Here is a 12,983-nt window from a genome sequence, read left to right on the forward strand (position 1 = left end):
TAAAGATTGGGTATAAGCTGGCTGAAATATCATAAAATGTTCAAATAATTTGTATTTTAAAAATCTCTGGAATTGAGAAATTTGGCATTGCGCAAATATAAATTTAGTTTTTCAGGGCCAGAGAGGCTGTTCATCAGTAATTATAACTTAGTACACTGTTAAAACCCCAGTTACACCTCATTCAACAAAGCATTACTTTTTCAAGGGTTTTTACACCATAATAGTGTACAAAATGGGCGTTCATGATAATTTAGTGATTTTTTTTTCATACTTGGTTTCCATCTGTGAGGACTTCCAACAGCACACCCTGTAGAGAAGCAGGGAATCACTGACAGCACCTTCTGGATTTAATTAGGTATGTGTGAATGCCAGGAGTTGCTGACGGTCTCACAGAGTACTGATAGTAAACACTGACAGTTTTGTCATTGCAATTTTAAGTCCACCCAAAGAATTTACAGCACAGAAATAGACAATTTGCTCCGACTGGTCTGTCGGTCTTTATGCTCCACATGAGCCTCCCTCCCACCTTACTTCATCCAATCCTATCAGAATATCCTTTTTCTTTCTCCCTCATGTACTTATCTAACTTCCCCTGAATGCATTTTTGCTATTCGCCTCACCTACTCTGTGGTAGTAAGCTCTTCATTGCTATTTCCTCCATGTAGTAATTTTGATTATTTTCCCTTTGTGCTGGTTGATAGTGTAAGTGACTTCTGTAGCATAAAGCTTCCATACCTGATTAAAAAGCTAGTATGATATGGATTATTATCTATCATTCATTATCTTCTATTCAATCAAACATAATTAACATTGAAACAGAGATTGGGCTTAGTTTATTTAGTCTGCTTTTCATCACATGGTTCTACTAACCTTGCATGCAGAAATATCTGTAATTTAAGATATTCTGCAATTTGATCTATTTAAATAGCTTAAAACTTTCCTTTTTTGTGGTACTGATTGAATTATTTTCCCAAATAGTTGGGTTTATCTATTGAAGCAAAAATATTGTAACCATGAAAATGTTAAGGTCTTTCTAGGAGCACTTGGGTTGTAATATTGCATTGAGGGTGGAAATGCAATCTTTTGAGTTCTTGCACCTACCTGTATCATTGTTCAGTTTGTATACGAGGCAATTTTAAACTTATCAGTCTGATGCATGAACACTTTTTTTGTTTGAAGGAGAAAATGCATTTTATTTGGCATTTGTGGAACTCTGATGTGAAGCTTAATTTACAGCTCTAAGTTCTAGTTTCCATAGTTGAAGCTTTTACTTTATACTACCATGAGAATTACAAATGTTGAGCTGTTGCAGATTTAGTATTGCAGCGTAAACTGGACTTTGAATATATATTTGAGAATGCCACACTTTCCTAAACCAGTAAATCCACTTGTAGGCTTGAGTTTTGCAATGTTTGCCTGATTTCAGCTGCAAGAAATATGATTCTCGCCAAGTGTTTCTGCTTTGGCATTTTAGTCTTCCTGCTTTGTTAACTTGCAAAATTTTGTTTGGGATTATTACCTAATGTGCATCTTCAGGCTGCTGGTGCACCCACATCATTGGCATGGGATTCATGTTCCATTGTGATTGCATGTAGAGCAATAACCCAGTCTGATTTAAAATTGTATCATTATGTAAAATGTCATAATCTGTTTCCAAGAGACATTGGTGAAATAGAAGCTCATCAGACTCCTGATGGTATCCAGTTCTCATGACCTGCTTAAAGCTGTTGGATTGCTGCCTAATCCTCCAGAAAACTTTAACTACTGTTGGTACAGCTTACTTGATCTTTTGGCTTATGTTAGTTATGCATTTGCTGCAAGATCATTGTTAATTAACTTCAGTCTCAAATTTAATTGTTACACAGAGGACTCTGTGACCCATACCCTTGTATACAATTGAATAGGTGCTATATGAGTAACTATAATGAGCATTATGCTCTGTCAACTATATCTCCCTTGAAAAATGAATCAAACATTCTCTACTGGCTCAAGTTGACTTTAATTTTACAAATGTCTTCTGAATTGTAAAGGTTTGTGACTTTTTTTTTCTACCTTCATTCTGTTGTTCCTCCCCATCTTCCAATTTGCTTTACAAAAACATTTGTTTAAGTTGGACAAACTTAATATTCAGGTGTCCATGTACAAGGTGAATCTTTAAACAAGGTAACATATATATGTGTGGGTGAGCGGGTGGTTATAGTGAATGTATGCAAGGGAGGTTGCGATCATTTTGGAAATTGTATAAAGATATTAGCTTGTAGGTTGAACAAAAGATAACATTTGTCTAAAATACTCTGGGATTAACATTTTTAACAAAGTATGATAGCAGTCAGTCGGGAGGTAAACCGTGGGAACCACCCACACCCCTTACCATGTGTCCGTAATAGTGTGTATTGATTTTTAAAATTCTGTGGAGTGAATGTAAACACACTAACTATACAATTATAAGTTGTTTGTACCAGTTATGGAGGAGTGGAACGTTAAATATGTGCCAATTATCTGGCACTAAGTGAAATTTGACTGTAATTAAGTTAGTTACTTCCTAAGTGTCATATTTTGGAATGTCAAAATGTAAAACTATGATTATTTTTTTATCCCCCTATACCTTGGGGCTACCTTCCTTTTGGTGGAATTTTGAGGTTTCTCAAATTCTCTTTCTGTGCTCTAGTTTGCATTTTAGAAGGGGAAATACTTGCATGTCTATGAAATTTTAGAGTTGAACACTAAGAATTGCTACCTCCTCATGTTAGTGCCTCTCTGAGTCCTGCTATTTGTTCCCTGGAGAATAAAGGAAGTGGAAAGAAATTGGAGGGCAGAATTGCAGAAATGGAAACAAAGGAAACATAAGAAGTGAGAGAGTATAAGATTATGCGAGGGCAGTTCCTGCAGCTCATTTGTTGGGAATCAAAGGTTTTAATTATTAGAAAGCTTTGAACAGGGGGAGGCGATGGTGTAGAGGTATTGTTACTGGACTAGTAACCCAGAGACCCAGGGTATTGATATGCAGACATGGGTTCGAAGGTGGAATTTGAATTTAATTAATAAATCTGGAATTAAAAGCTAGTCTGTTGTTGTTAAAAACCCATCTGGTTCACGAATATCCTTTAGGGAAGGAACTCTGCTGTCCTTACCTGGTCTGGCCTACATGTGACTCCAGACCCACAGCAATGTGGCTAACACTTACATGCCCTCTGAAATGGCCTAGCAAGCCACTCAGTTGTACCTGACTGCTATGAAGTAAATAAAAAAGGAATGAAACCGGACGGACCACCCGGCATCGACCTAGGCACCGGAACCGACAACGGCAAACCCAGCCCTGTCGACCCTGCAAGTCCTCCTTACTAACATCTGGGGGCTTGTGCCAAAGTTGGGAGAGCTGTCCCACAGCCTGACATAGTCATACTCACGGAATCATACCTTACAGACAATGTCCCAGACACTGCTATCACCATCCCCGGGTATGTCCTGTCCCACTGGCAGGACAGACACAGCAGAGGTGGCGGGACAGTGGTATACAGTAGGGAGGGAGTTGCCCTGGGAGTCGTCAACACCAACTCCGGACCCCATGAAGTCTCATGGCATCAGGTCAAACATGGGCAAGTTAACCTCCTACTGATTACCACCTACTGCCCTCCCTCAGCTGATGAGTCAGTACTCCTCCATGTTGAACACCACTTGGAGGAAGCACTGAGGGTGGCAAGGGCACAAAATGTACTCTGGGTGGGGGATGTCAATGTCCATCCCCAAGAGTGGCTCAGTAGCACCACTACTGACCGAGCTGGCGGAGTACTAAAGGACATAGCTGCTAGACTGTGTCTGCGGCAGGTGCTGGGGGAACCAACACGAGGGAAAAACATACTTGACCTTGTCCTCACCATCTGTCTGCCGCAGATGCTTCTGTCTGTGACTGTATTGGTAGGAGTGACCACCGCACAGTCATTGTGGAGACGAAGTCCCGCCTTCACATTGAGGATACCATCCATTGTGTTGTGTGGCACTATCACTGTGCAAAGTGGGATAGATTTCAAACAGATCTAGCAATGCAAAACTGGGCATCCCTGAGGCGCTGTGGGCCATCAGCAGCAGCAGAACTGTACTCAACCACAATCTGTAACCTCATGGCCCGACATATGCCCCACTCTACCATTACCATCAAGCCAGGAGACCAACCCTGGTTCAACAAAGAGTGCAGGAGGGCATGCCAGGAGCAGCACCAGGCATACCACAAAATGAGCTGTCAACCTGGTGAAGCTGTAACCCAGGAGTACTTGCGTGCCAAACTGCATAAGCAGCGTGCAATAGACGGAGCTAAGTGCGATCCCGTAACCAACGGATCAGATCTAAGCTCTGCAGTCCTGCCACATCCAGCCGTGAATGGTGGTGGACAATTAAACAACTTACCAAAGTTGTCTCAAGGGCAGTTAGAGGCTTACCAAACCAAAGGGCGGCGCAGTGGTTAGCACCGCAGCCTCACAGCTCCAGGGACCCAGGTTCAATTCTGGGTACTGCCTGTGCGGAGTTTGCAAGTTCTCCCTGTGACTACGTGGGTTTCCGCCGGGTGCTCCAGTTTCCTCCCACCGGCAAAAGACTTGCAGGTGATATGTAAATTGGCCATTGTAAATTGCCCCTAGTGTAGGTAGGTGGTAGGGAATGTGGGATTACTGTAGGGTTCGTATAAATGGGTGGTTCTTGGTTGGCACAGACTCGGTGGGCCGAAGGGCCTGTTTCAGTGCTGTATCTCTAAAATAAAAATTGGGGCGGCACAGTGGCGCAGTGGTTAGCACCGCAGCCTCACAGCTCCAGCGACCCGGGTTCAATCCTGGGTACTGCCTGTGTGGAGTTTGCAAGTTCTCCCTGTGTCTGCGTGGGTTTCCTCCGGGTGCTCTGGTTTCCTCCCACAGCCAAAGACTTGCTGGTTGATAGGTAAATTGGCCATTATAAATTGTCCCTAGTATAGGGATAGGTGGGGATGTGGTAGGAATATGGGATTAGTGTAGGATTAGTATAAATGGGTGGTTGATGGTCGGCACAGACTCGGTGGGCCGAAGGGCCTGTTTCAGTGCTGTATCTCTAAATCTAAAAATCTAAAATCTAAACTAACTGGAGGAGGTGGTTTCACAAATATCCCCATCCTCAATGATGGAGCCCAGCACATCAGTGCGAAAGATAAGGCCGAAGCATTTGCAACAATCTTCAGCCAGAAGTGCCGAGTTGATGATCCATCTCGGCCCCCTCCTGAAGTCCCCAGCATTACAGATGCCATACTTCAGCCAATTCGATTCACCCCTCGTGATGTCAAGAAACGTCTGAAGGCACTGGATACTGCAAAGGCTATGGGTCCTGACAATATTCCGGCAATAGTACTGAAGACCTGTGCTCCAGACCTTGCTGCGCCCCTAGCCAAGCTGTTCCAGTACAGCTACAGCTCTGGCATCTACCCTGCAATGTGGAAAATTGCCCAGGTATGTCCTGTACACAAAAAACAGGACAAGTCCAACCCGGCCAATTACCGCCCCATCAGCCTACTCTCAATCATCAGTAAAGTGATGGAAGGTGTCATCAACAGTGCCATCAAGTGGCACTTGCTAAGCAAAAACCTGCTCAGTGAGGCTCAGTTTGGGTTCTGCCAGGGCCACTCGGCTCCTGACCTCATTACAGCCTTGGTTCAAACATGGACAAAAGAGCTGAACTCGAGGTGAGGTGAGAGTGACTGCCCTTGACATTAAGGCAGCATTTGACCGAGTATGGCATCAAGGAGCCCTAGCAAAACTGAGGTCAATGGGAATCATGGGGAAAACCCTCCACTGGCTGGAGTCATACCTAGTGCAAAGGAAGATGGTTGTGGTTGTTGGAGGTCAATCTTCTGAACTCCAGGACATCACTGCAGAAGTTCCTCAGGATAGTGTTCTAGGCCCAACCATCTTCAGCTGCTTCATCAATCACCTTCCTTCAATCATAAAGTCAGCAGTGGGGATGTTCGCTGATTGTACAATGTTCAGCATCACTCGCAACTCCTCAGATACTGAAGCAGTTTGTGTAGAAATGCAGCAAGACCTGGACAATATCCAGGCTTGGGCTGAGAAGTGGCAAGTAACATTCGCGCCACACAAGTGCCAGGCAATGACCATCTCCAACAAGAGAGAATTTAACCATCTCCCCATGACATTAAATGGCATTACCATCGCTGAATCCCCCACTATCAACATCCTAGGGGCTACCATTGACCAGAAACTGAACTGGAATAGCCATATAAATACCGTGGCTACAAGAGCAGGTCAGAGGCTAGGAATCCTGTGGCGAGTAACAAACCTCCTGACTCCCCAAAGCCTGTCCACCATCTACAAGGCACAAGTCAGGAGTGTGATGGAATACTCTCCACTTGCTTGGATGGGTGCAGCTCCAACAACACACAAGAAGCTCAGCACCATCCAGGACAAAGCAGCCCGCTTGATTGGCACCCCATCTACAAACATTCACTCCCTCCACCACCGATGCACAGTGGCAGCAGTGTGTACCATCTACACGATGCACTGCAGCAATGCACCAAGGCTCCTTAGTAAGCACCTTCCAAACCCACGACATCTACAACCTCGAAGGACAAGAGCAGCAGATGCATGGGAACATCATCACCTGCAAGTTCCCCTCCAAGTCGCATACCATCCTGACTTGGAACTATATCGCCGTTCCTTCACTGTCGCTGGGTCAAAATCCTGGACCTCCCTTCCTAACAGCACTGTGGGTGTACCTACCTCACATGGACTACAGCGGTTCAAGAAGGCAGCTCACCACCACCTTCTCGAGGGCAGTTAGAGATGGGCAATAAATGCTGGCATAGCCAGTGACGCCCACATCCCATGAATGAATAACAAAAGAAACACTCCATACTGTTTTCCCTTTGTGTCTTCTCCCCTCCTGTCTGAGAATAGTGACGCATGCTCGGTTATGGTTTCATGGACAACCGCAGCCTACAGGTACCTTGCTCAATTGGTCTGCCTTCTTGAAAACTATAGAAGTGATGGTCATCAAGCTATTAAGATATGGGAGCATCATAACTAAATCCAGTGACAATCTTGATATACCTCCATGAGCTGTGTAAAATATTGAATAAGTACACATTTTTAGGTATACACCCAAGACATTACTAGAAGTTGAACCAGGAAAGGAGGTTCAGAGTATACAAATTTCTCAAAATGAGATATTTATATATAGAAGAGCTTTCAAGTAAAAAGAACGACAAAGGAAGACAAAAAAAGATCGTGAGAGCTGCAAAAAGGAATACAAAATACGAATACTTGTAAGGGATATCAAGATTAACACAGTTTTTACTATTATATTAGAGGAAGAGTAATCAATGGTAAGTCCTTTGAAGACACATGTGTATAAGATTGGAAACAACAATAAGGAAATGGCAGACTTGTGGAATAATTACTTTGTGTCAGCCTTCACAGTAAAGGATAAGATAATACATCTAACACTCCATGAAGCCATTTTCGATTGTTATAAAAACCCATCTGGTTCACTCATGTCCTTTAGGGAAGGCAATCTGTGCCATCCTTACCTGGTCTGGTCTACATGTGACTCCAGACCCACAGCAGTGTGGTTAACTCTCAAATGCCCATTGAAATGACCGAACAAGCCACTCAGTTCAAGGGCAATTAGGGATGGGCAATAAGCGCTGGTCTAGCCAGCGATGTCCACAGCTCATGAATGAATAAAAAAAAAAAAATTCCAGGGAAACTAATAATGAATGGAAGACTAGAATTCACTAAAGTAAACCAGAAAGCAGTGTTATAAATAAAATAATGACACTAAAGACGGACAAATCCTCAAGACCTGCTGGTTTACTCCAGAAAGCCATTTGATGAAGGGTAGAACTGGAGCCAGTCTTTACACCCTTTAATTATGGTGGTGAACCGTTAAACAATTAACCGGAGGAGGAGGCTCCACAGATATCCCCATCCTCAATGATTGAGGAGCCTAACACATGAGTGCCAAAGAAAAGGCTGAAGCATTTGCGACCATCTTTAGCCAGAAGTGCTGTGAAGATGATCCGTCTCAGCTTCCTCCTGAGGTCCCCAGCATCACAAATGCCAGTCTTCAGCCAATTCAGTTCACTCCATATGATTCCAAGAAATGACTGAAGGCACTGGATACTGCAAAGGCTATGGGTCCTGACAACATCCTGGCTGTAGTACTGAAGATTTGTGCTGCAGATCTAGCTATTCCCCAAGCCAAGCTGCTCCAGTACAACTACAACACTGCCATCTACCTGACAATGTGGAAAATTGCCCAGGTGTGTTCTATCCACAAGAAGCAGAACAAGTCTAATCTGGCCAATTACTGTGCCATCAGTCTGCTCTTAATCATCAGCAAAGTGTTGGAAGGTATTGATGACACCTTCCAACAAGTGCCACATAAAAACAACAACCTGCTCACTGCTCAGTTTGGGTTCTGCCAGGGCCACTCGGCTCCTAATCTTATTACAGCCTTGGTCCAAGCATGGACAAAAGAACGGAACTTGAGGTGAGGCAAGAGTGATATCAAGGCAGCATTTGATAATTGCAGCATCAAGGAGCCCTAGCCAAATTGAAGTCGATGGGAATCGGGCGAAAACTCCACTGGTTGGAGTCATACCTAGCACAAAGGATGATGGTTGTATTTGTTGCAGGGCCAATCAACTCAGCCCCAGGACATTGCTGCAGGAGTACCTCAGGTAGTGTCCTAGACCCAACTATCTTCAGCTGCTTCATCAATGATCATCATAAGGTCAGAAGTGGGGATGTTCGCTGCTGATTGTGCGATGTTCAGTACCATTCCCAACTCCTCAGATACTTGAGCAGTCTGCGTCCTTATGCAGTAAGACCTGGACAGCAATCAGGCTTGGGCTGATGTGTGGCACGAATGTTACTTGCCACTTAAGTGCCAGACAATGATGATCGACAACAAGAGAGAATCTAACCATTTCCCCTTAACATTCAATGCATTACCATTGCTGAATCCCCTGCTATTAACATCTTGGGGATTACCATTGAGCAGAAACTGAACTGGAGCGGCCACATATATACTGTGGCTACAAGAGCAGGTCAGAGGCTGGGAATTCTGCTGCAAATAACCCACCTAAAGCCTGTCCACCATCTACAAGGCACAAGTCAGGAGTGTGATGGAATACTCTCCATTTGCCTGGAAGAGTGTGGCTCCGACAACACTCGGGAAATCCGACACTATCCAGATCCAAGCAGTCTACTTGACTGGCACCCCATCTATCACCTTAATCATTCACTTCCTCCACTATGGATGCACAGTGGCAGCAGCATGTACCAAACTGCCTCCTTCGACAGCACCTTCCAAACCCACGACCTCTTCCAGCTAGTAGGACAAGGGCAGCAAATGTGTGGGAACACCATCGTCTGCAAGTTTCAATCCAAGTCACACACCATGCTGATGTGGAAATATATCGCTGTTCCTTCACTGTCACTGGATCAAAATCCTGGCACTACCTGCCTAACAGCATTGTGGGTGCACCCGCACCAGATGGACTGCAGTGGTTCAAGAAGGCAGCTCACCACCACCATCACCTTCTCGAGGGTAATCCGGGATGGACAACAAATGCTGGCCTTGCCAGCGATGCTCACATTCCCATGAAATGAATTTTTAAAAAAAACATTTATTTACTGAGTTGCACATTACAAGCATATGCCTGTCAATGCAACAACTGCACTTTTACTGTCTATTTATTTTAATGCCCACCACCTGCAGACACGTAACAGATTCCCTTCTCTCTTTAAATAAAAATTAGAGTTATTATGTACAACCAAAATTTCAAAACAAATTCAATCAAAAGCCTCTATTCTGTATAATGCATTACATTGCGAGACGCCCCTCCTCTAGTTCCCCTAACAATTTCTTTAAACATGCATTTCTTTTTGTAAAACAGACAGTTCATGACTTGCATCTACCCATTAAATTTTAGGGATTTCCTTCTAGCATCTGAGAAGAATGAGAGGTGATCTAATTGAAACATACAAGATTCTGAAAGGGCTTGATGCAGTAGAAGATGAGAGATTGTTTCCACTGGTCAGGGAATCTAGAACACGGGGACACAGTCTCCAGATATGGCGTCAGTCATTCAGGACTGATCAGGAGAAATTACTTCACTCAAAGGGTTGTGAATCTTTGGAATTCTCTACCCCTGAGGGTTGTGGTTGCTCCCTCATTGAATACATTTAAGGCTGGGATAGATAGATTTTTGGTCTAGCAGGGAATCAAGGGATATGGGGAGCGGGCAGGAAAATGGAATTGAAGCCCGTGATCGTATTGAATGGCGGAGCAGGCTCGATAGGCCGCATGGTCTAATTCTACTTCTATTTCTTGTGTTCTTGTGTTTCAAGGCAGCAAGGTCAATCTGTAACCTTATTCACTCACTTTTTGTAGAGTGTACATTAACCCACAATGAATGATTATCTACATAACATTCAATGGGTATACTATCTTCAGAACAGTGTACAGAATCTCACTTAGAATAATTGACAAATAGAATCCCATATTCATTGCCTCCACAGTAGCCAGTATTTTAACAGCCAAAGTATTTTTAACAGTCCATTTTATTTTCTTAGCTTCCCAAGCAAAAGAATAACATTTCCCCTCCTTACCCATAAGAAATATTATGAAACCATTTGCACTAGAATATTCATCAGGAAGGTTAGCTTGTAAAGCATTGTTAAAAATGACTACTTTCATGTTCTTTGGGTCACCAAAGGATGGGAACTTAAGTACATATTTCTCCAGATTTTTTTTTAATGTTTCATTTGCCCTTCAAACATTCTCGACTTTAGATTGTTTCATAGTACTTAACTCCAACACATCAGAACTTGCATCTGGTCTGGTCTGAATGCTCAAGCAGTTCAGCTGACCACTCAAGCTTCACAGTTTGTCTCCTCTTCGGATAGAACATAATCTTTCTGTGATAACCTAGCACAATTAACTGGAATGGAAGTAGCATTCCCTAAATAGATTTGTTGATATAAAGCTGTTCCAGACATACTGTTTAATTTCTGAAGCAATATATTTAAATGCCCCGGAAGCCTGACCCCCAATTTGAAGTTCTACTCTAATGTTAATAACACATTTCTCCAATTCCGCAGTACCATCCCTTAAGAAATCAACATGCATCATAAAGTGTCTGAAAATTTTCCTTTGAGAACCAGTAAAACATTGCAAGATCTACTTTTAATTGAACACGACCTATTTTCAGCACAACAGATATCACTAAAAATACCATACCCTGGAAGCATCATTCAGGCCATAGACACATTTGTTTAGTTTCCATAGTTTTCTTTAGAGTTATAGAGCATATAAACAGGCCCTTCGGCCCATTGTGTCTGTGTTGGCCATCAAGCACCTAACTATTCTAATCCCATTTTCCAGCACTTGGCCCGTAGCCTTGTATGCTATGGCATTTTAAGTGCTCATCTAAATACTTCTTAAATGTTGTGAGGGTTCCTGCCACTACCACCTCGTCAGGCAGTGCGTTCCACATTCCAACCACCCTCTGGGTGAAATTTCTTTTCCTCCGATCCCCTCTAAATCTCCTGCCCCTTACCTTAAATCTATGTCCCCTGGTTATTGACACCTCCGCTAAGGGAAAAAGTTTCTTCCTATCTACCCTATCTATGCCCCTCAATAATTTTGTATACCTCAATCATATCTCCCCTCAACCTTCTCTGCTCTAAGGAAAACAACCCTAGCCTGTTCGGTCTCTCTTCATAGCTGAAATGCTCCAGCCCAGGCAACATCCTGGTGAATCTCCTCTGCACTCTCTCCAGTGCAATCACATCCTTCCTATTGTGTGGTGACCAGAACTGTACACAGTACTCCAATGGTGTCCTAACTAGCGTTTTATACAGCTCCATCATAATCCCTGCTCTTATATTCTATGCCTCTGCTAATAAAGGCAAGTATCCATATGCCTTCCTAACTACCTGTGCTGCTGCCTTCAGTGATCTATGGACAAGTACACCAAGGTCTCTCTGACCTTCTGTACTTCCTAGGGTCCTGCCATCCATTGTATATTCCCTTGCCTTGTTAGTCCTCCCAAAATGCATCACCTCACACTTCTCAGGATTAAATTCCATTTGCCACAGCTCCGCCCATCTTCCCAGCCCATCTATATCGTCCTGTAATCTAAGGCTTTCCTCCTCACTATTTACGACACCACTAATTTTCGTGTCATCTGCGAACTTACTGATCATACCTCCTGTATTCATGTCTAAATCATTAATGTACACTACAAACAGCACGGGACCCAGCACCAATCACTGCGGTACACCACTGGTCACAGGCTTCCACTCGCAAAAACAGCCCTCGACCATCACCCTCTGCCTCCTGCCACTAAGCCAATTTTGGATCCAATTTGCCAAATTGCCCTGGATCCCATGGGCTCTTACCTTCTTAACAATCTCCCATGTGGGACCTTATCAAAAGCCTTACTGAAGTCCATGTTGACTACATCAACTGCTTTACCCTCATCTACACATCTAGTCATCGCCTCGAAAAATTCAATTAAGTTAGTCAGACATGGTGTCCCCCCTGACAAAGCCATGCTGAATATCCTTGATTAATCCCTGCCTCTCCAAGTGGAGATTAATCCTGTCCCTCAGAATTTTTTCCAATAGTTTCCCAACCACATTTATGGGTAGGTTCAGAAACTGTTCTGTGAAAAGTATCGCTTCACAGAAATGTGGCTATTATGTCAATTGATCTACATCCCAAGAATATGTGGTCAAAAGAGCTTAAAAAGATTTTTAAGATTACTTTTTCAGCTGTGGGAGAGTCTACTCTAATATCAATCACACGTAACCGTTCAAAACCCCGAACAACTAGCCTCGCTTTAGCCTTAATTCCCATCTGCAATGACTTTTTCAGTACGAATACAATTATGTTACAAAGCTGGTTGCCCGTTATCTGGTACCTCAGAATAAACTCCA

The 12,983-nt window shown here is 43.4% G+C and overlaps 1 protein-coding gene across 3 annotated transcripts in view; it reads left to right on the forward strand.

Moving 5' to 3' along the window:
* Positions 1–12,983, forward strand: part of LOC137346575 (E3 ubiquitin-protein ligase rififylin-like) — a 129,662-nt gene that overhangs the window by 42,910 nt on the left and 73,769 nt on the right. The window contains exon 1 of one of the 3 annotated variants that reach the window (XM_068010092.1): positions 1,943–2,030. The exons of the other annotated variants lie outside the window; for them this stretch is intronic. The gene's annotated coding sequence lies outside the window, so the exon portion shown is untranslated. Of the gene's footprint in view, positions 1–1,942; positions 2,031–12,983 lie in introns of those variants that run through there. 3 annotated transcript variants of the gene reach the window in all.

The sequence above is a fragment of the Heterodontus francisci genome, chromosome 30 (assembly GCF_036365525.1).
Source record: "Heterodontus francisci isolate sHetFra1 chromosome 30, sHetFra1.hap1, whole genome shotgun sequence".
In the NCBI taxonomy this organism is placed as follows: Eukaryota; Metazoa; Chordata; class Chondrichthyes; order Heterodontiformes; family Heterodontidae; genus Heterodontus; species Heterodontus francisci.